We start from the raw sequence: 6,917 nt of genomic DNA on the forward strand, positions 1-6,917 counted from the left end.
AAAAAAAAAAAACATGTAGCAAGGTACCCGTGAGACAAAACAAAACAGCTCATGGTTACCTTTTGAGATCATTTCTATTTATTTAATATTGTAAGTTTGAATGAGACACAAAAAACAACCACACAGAATTGGAAAAAAAAGCAGCGAATGTTGGGCAGAAAGCACTCTTGAAAATTTGTTTGGCAAATGCCAGCTGTCAAGAAACGTGTTTTTCTTTTACTCATAAAACCTTAGGCTATGTTCACACTGCAGGTCTTAATGCTCTATTCTGATTGTGTTGCTCAGGTCTCTTTTTTTTGTTTGCTTGGTGTTTCACATCATGACCAAAATGTGACCGCCATCAGATTCCATCAGCATGCTAAGTTTAAATAAGTAAATATGGATGCTGCACATGTTAGCATGTGTGATTCTGAATGTGTTGTGCATCCATCCACCCATCCATCCATTATCTTTACCCGCTTATTCCATATTGGGTCACGGGGGTCGCTGGTGCCCATGTCCAGCAATCACTGTGCGAGGGGCGGGGTACACCCTGGACGGGTTGCAAGTCCATCACAGGGCCACATAGAGACAAACAACCATTCACTCTCTCATTCACACCTAGGGACAATTTAGAGTTACCAATCAGCCTAACATGTATGTTTTTCGTTTGTGGGAGGAAACCGGAGCACCCGGAGAAAACCCACGCATGCACGGAGAGAACATGCAAACTCCACCCAGAAAGGCCCCTGGACCGGGGTTTGAACCAAGGACCTGCTTGCTGAGAGGCAGCAGCTCTGCCAGTTGTGCCACTGTGCTGCCCTATGTGTTGTGCAATCAGAAATATTTACATTATCTGACATGCTTGTTTTGCCAGTGATTACATTTACTATTGCTTCTTGATGGCTCCTCCAGTGCATTTATGTATTCTTCTATCGGAAGCAATGTACTTAAGATATAAACAAGCCCATATATCAATCTCATCATGTCAGCATTAACGCGGTTCCAGTGCAGGCGTAGTATCATATGTTGCTGTAGATTCTCAGTCACCCAGGATATTGGAATATAAAAGGACAATGATGAAGCAACTGGACTTTTGTTCTGTAACTGAACATGTACAGAATTCCAAGAGTTAAACTGAACAAGGTTGGTATAGTAATACTTGGATCAATGTGCTCACCCCAACCTCACTGGCAAAATGAACCTCACCTGCATCATGAAGGACCCCAATCACCCAGCACACACATTTTTTTTGTCCCGCTCCCCTCAGGAATGAGGTTAAGGAGCATTAAGTGTAGAACCATTAAACTGAGGAACAACTTCTACCTTGAGACTGTTAGACTCATGAATATTCAATCAGGATAATCACTGTGAAAAAAAAAAAAAAATCACATCATGTTGCTGCTGATCTATTTCATGTTGCTGTGTTCATTCATTGCTGCATTCACTCATCTGCTCACACGGACTCATGTTTGTGCTGCTGTTCGGCATATTGTTTTTATGCTATTAGTGCTTAGCATATTTTTAGTTAATGTTTTTCTTAGCTCATATCTTAGATCTTATTACAGTTTTTCTTTTGCATTTTATAGTTGGATGTAACTGGGACCCTGTCTACACAATTTCACTCCACCAGATGTACCACATGTGGTGTGAATGACAAATAAAGAAAATCTGATACAATTTGGTTGCAACACAACATCATTGTTCAGATTGCAAATGCTTTGAAAAACATTGGATATCTATCCAGTTCTTTACAACACATGAAAAGGCCTGGGTTGGATTTGAAAAGAAAATCAGATTTTGGATTGCCTTGAAAAAAAATCCAGTATGGGTTACATTTGGGCAAAAAATAAAATAAAAATCAGATTTGGGCCCCATTTGCCTTCAGTGTGAACATAGCCTAAAATACAGGTGGGCATGTCACCACATAACTTCAGTTCCAAATGACTCATGTACATGTTCTTATTGAGCCTGAGTACAGTTTGTAGCACAGTTAATTGATGTGTTCCTTTCAGTTCAAGAAACTGTAATGAGACCAATTCAATGTTTGATTAAACAGGAAAGGCACAACATTTTCACAGTTTTATAGAGTTCACATCTTGGATTGGTGTTACTCATTCAAATGTAATTGCACTTTTATGGGTTTAACTACTGACCAGAAACGAACAAGTGCATTAATTTGAACACATAAAAGTGCTTTACAAGAGGTTCACCAGAGAGATGGCAAGAGTGGATTTGATGCCTCTGAACAAAATGCAGTCAGGAGCCGGGGTTCGGGCAGTGTGTGTCTGTGCGTGTGTTTGTGCATGTCTCAAATAGAAGAGTGATGAAAATGTAAAACTGAATGAAAATGTTAAAATATGGAAACTATTAAAGATTGAACAAAGTCAAACACACAGTCATGAACGACTTTTTACTTCACGAGTACAAGCAATATGCGCTCCACTTACATATGCAGCAACATGTGTGAGTGAATGCATATTTCATTTCAACATGCTGGCCGACATTCATGGCTGATGGATCGCAGCGATACATCAAGTGCAAGGTGTTGCAGGCACACTGAGTTTTTGGGTAAGTGTCTTTTTTGTATTTTTTACAAAAGGCTTTTGGTTCCAATGCACTGGGTATTTTGTTTGTCTTTTGAAATATGCAATAAGGCTTTTTTTTTTTTTTTACCTAACAGGCAGTTTTTTTTAAACTTATTATTATTATTTATATTTGAACAGTTTTGTCTTTTAATTGATTTGATACAACTATAATTATTTGATGGGATGTTTATTGTTCACTATTTCAGATCAAATCCTTGTGAAAGTTGTTTTTTTTTTTTTTTTTTTCCCCTTTTGTAAAAAAAAAAAAAAAAAAGTTAAATGCTTATATGAAACCCATTAAGATAAAAATCTATACACTATATTAAAACATTACCTTTTGGGCTACATTTTGTCCAGTTTTTGCCAAGATGTCTCTTAAACCCAAAACGCTCAATGAGCCTCACTCACCTGCAGCTCGGCTGATGCAGTTATCAATATAAGACCAGCATACATGGAATGTTTCTCACTTTTTATGGACTTGCTGCTGCTGTCTTTCACTCTTAAATAACATTGTCACAACAAAATGTTACTCTATTATATCTGATTCACAATCAGAAAAAAAACAGCACAATTTAAACAAATACACAGACAAAAAAAGTTTTTTTTTTCATTTCTATGATTAAACTATTACCTATTAAGTTAGTGTTTATCTGCCTAGCTGAGCTGGAATTGATCAAATAATAGCTGAGGAGGTGACGTGCAATCATATATATATATATATATATATATATATATATATATATATATATATAAATATATATATATTTATATAGTTTTGAACTAAGAAATTACTAAAATACATTAGGTTCATACAGCGATTGCGCCCATGTTAATGTTCATGTATACAACCTTAGACATTGTTCATGCGTGCATATCGCTGACAATGTATCAAATGAGATATTTCCAAATTCTTACAATGTCACAATTCATGTACACTTGTCTTTCAAAGCATTTGCATTGATTGCAAAACCACTTGACTGCAGACTGTGAGTGATAGACATGAAGCAGCACGGCAGCAGGAAGATTTGAATGTCAATGTGAGAAGGAGCACCAAGGACATTCGGTTGTTTTATTGTTCTTGGAAATTAAACATTATTAATCAAAACTGAATTATTTCTTTGGTATCTGTGATATTATCCAAGCACTCTGTTCATTTTGAAGTAAGCTTGGTAAACCAATATGAAAAAGAGACATTCATGATGCTCATAGCTACATCAGTATGTGTTAAATAAGGACATTATCACATGGAACTATAAATGTAATTTATTTGTTATTTATCAAATGTTCATTTTATTTCTAATTATGTTAAATTTCATGGTGCTTAGTTTGTTAATTCTGATTTATATAAATAAGTAGTAGGACAATAATTGTCATTTATTGACTTATATTTCCTTAACGGTATTTATTGCAACAATTAGTTTTCTCACTAGTCTAAAGGAGCAAAGTTTAATTATTAGTTTTTTGTTTGTTTTTTTTACCCCAAAGGTATTCTAGATGTTATGGGGGTGTTGGCCGTGCCCCCCACCCCACAAATATGCACCTCTATGTTGCAGAGATAATTGCATTCACAGACTGCTGATTGCATTTGGTCCGACCCTTGTGCAATTGTTTCCAAGAGTCTTTATGAGAAATGGCAAAGATTTGGGGATTATAGAATTATGCTCGAGGAAGGCACAGCATCTGCTTAAACATGAGACGAGGAAAATATAAAATCATGTCAGAATGGTTATGGTGATATGGTGTTGCATCCCTGTTTATTTTTAACTTGAGCTGTGATAAAATCCTGGTAATCTGAGAACTACGGAGGAGGAGAAAACCATATTGTAATACCTTGAAGAAGAAAGAAAAACTAATCAAATATAAAATAAAGAAAAAACAAAAACTAACTGGAAAAAAAAATCTGAAAAGACTAAGACATAAAACAACAAAAGATGGTCAAGGTGACATAAATGTGTGTGACAAAATAAATAAATAAATAAATAAATAAGTGCAAAAAGGCCTTCAATTGCTGCAGCTGAGGGCCACTTAGCTGTTCAAGGCTGAAGTGTGATCAGCCTGCAAGCTGAATTAAAATGAACCACAGTGTCTGGAATGGACAAACAACCTAAGGTCTGAGAGAAGCAATAGAAAGAAAAAGAACGGCTATAAAGAGGAAAAGCTAATCTCATCACAAGCATACAAACTGTGTGGTTTTAAGAAGAAGGAAGCAGGTTTTAGAGTATTCAGGGACTGTTAAGTCCAAAGCCCTTTATAAAGGTTTGTTTGGTCTCCTAAAATACCTCCTAATAGACTGATAGACTCACATTCTTTGCACTTCATAATTAAATAAAAAAGATTTAACAAATAAATAATTAAATAATGATTTTAATACAAGTCAATGACACACATTCTGATGTTTTAAACATAGTTACTTGCACACACATGTCTTTATCACTAATATTTAACATATCTATATTGCTAAGCTATCAAAGTTAGCAAAAGGGAGAGTTATAGTTGAGGATGTATATAGTTTTGTGTGTGCATGTGGCCAGGTGTACAAACTAAGTTTTTGCATGCCAAGTTCTGCTTATTGGGCAATAATTAAGCAATTGTTAGGATTGTTGCAAGAATGAAGTGTTAGACTATACTTTATAATTTAAATGTAAGGAAGTAGACATTGCATCAATACAAAGTATCCCTATGTAACAAGAGGATGCAAGAAAGAAGAGTGAAACACCTTTACCTCACTTTGTGACTGTTTTAAGCTCTCATTACAAGGGGTTTGACTCTATTGATTGATAAAATTGAATGTTTACTACTTAATTTATTTACCTTTATAATGAATCAAATCCCAAAAGTTTAAGGCTGAATTTGTACTTTTAAGGACATTTTCAGTCTTAGGTGTCACTAAAAAAGACCAAATATGTCTTTAACATTTTAAATTCAAAGTTATCTCATTGTTGATATGATTTGTTGGTGATTCAGCACTGACAAACCTTAACTGAAAACCAGCATATGGTTCAAGCCAAGCTATATTTCATTCATTCCTTTACTCTTTATTTATACAGGTTAGCCTCATTGAGCCATGAGGACTCATTTACAGGAGAGACCTGTTTTAAACAAAGAACACAGATGAGGTAGAGTCAACAACAGACAGTCATATAAAATGCATATAAATTCAAAAGAAAAGAGAAGAAATAATAAAAATAACACAGCAAAACCAAAAGGAACAGCTTGATTAACAGCTACATTCATGATGTGGCTTTTAAAATTTAATGTGATCAACTTCAGAAATTCTAAAAGGCCTGCAGCTGGACTACCGGTACGTAGTACTTGTAGTACTATCCATGTTGCTGATCTTATGCTGCTGATTTATTGCCTGTTGCTGTGTTCATTCATACACATCTGCTCACACAGACTCCTGTTCATGCTGCTGTTCGGCGTATTGTTTTTGTACTAGTGCTTAGTGTATTCTTATTTTAGCGTATTTCTTAGTTCATATCTTAGATCTTACTACTATTTTTCTTTACAATTTATACTTTTGTTGGATGTAACTGGGACCCTGTGTACACAATTGTGTTCCACCACATGTACCACATGTGGTGCGAATGACAAATAAAGAAACTGACATTGACGTAGTACCATTGATGAGCTCAAGGATCAATTAAAAATCACCATTTAACTAGAAGGCATCACTTCTGCAGTAAGTGAGGGACCCTGAATACACTGAGTAAACTCACAAAAGCCCCACGCAGTCTTCACAGATCAAGTTTAAACCGGAAACCAACCTGATGTGAAGCAATGTTATGCCTACATATGTAGGCAAACTCTAAGCCACCCCCCCCCCCCAATACACACACAAAGGTTGTTTATATTAATGTTAAACATTTCATGTCTGAACATCTCATTAGGCTTTTCAGATACATTGATTAAAAGTGGCAATTTCTGCAGAGGCTTTTGATACCCACCGAGCTGCCAGTCAGCTCTCTTTTTTATTTACTTTCCTCCTCATTTTGTTTCTCCTCTGAGATGAGCACTGCACGCCTCTGACATCAAAGAGCCATCTCCAACACAGTCTGGCCCTCAGAATCAAAGACAAGAAAAAAATAAAACAAAAAATAAAAAAAATAACTTCCAAGGCCGCAAATCTTTGCACTGACATGGTAAAGACACAATGACAGCCAGCTACTGACAGAAAGTGAACATGACAACTAAAGCATGGCTGTGTGAATGTCATCATCTATGACACACTCTATATATATATATATATATATATATATATATATATATATATATTATAAAATGGAAATGTTGGACTTCAGACAGAACAAACACACCTATCTTCCCCACCCCCCTCCCCCCCGAACACAG

The 6,917-nt window shown here is 35.7% G+C and overlaps 1 protein-coding gene across 1 annotated transcript in view; it reads right to left on the reverse strand.

The window, feature by feature from the left end:
- Positions 1 to 6,917, reverse strand: part of erbb4b (erb-b2 receptor tyrosine kinase 4b) — a 161,424-nt gene that overhangs the window by 112,107 nt on the left and 42,400 nt on the right. The gene's annotated exons all lie outside the window — the stretch shown is intronic.

This window comes from Nematolebias whitei, chromosome 13 (genome assembly GCF_014905685.2).
Source record: "Nematolebias whitei isolate Nwh7 chromosome 13, NemWhi1, whole genome shotgun sequence".
Taxonomy (NCBI): domain Eukaryota; kingdom Metazoa; phylum Chordata; class Actinopteri; order Cyprinodontiformes; family Rivulidae; genus Nematolebias; species Nematolebias whitei.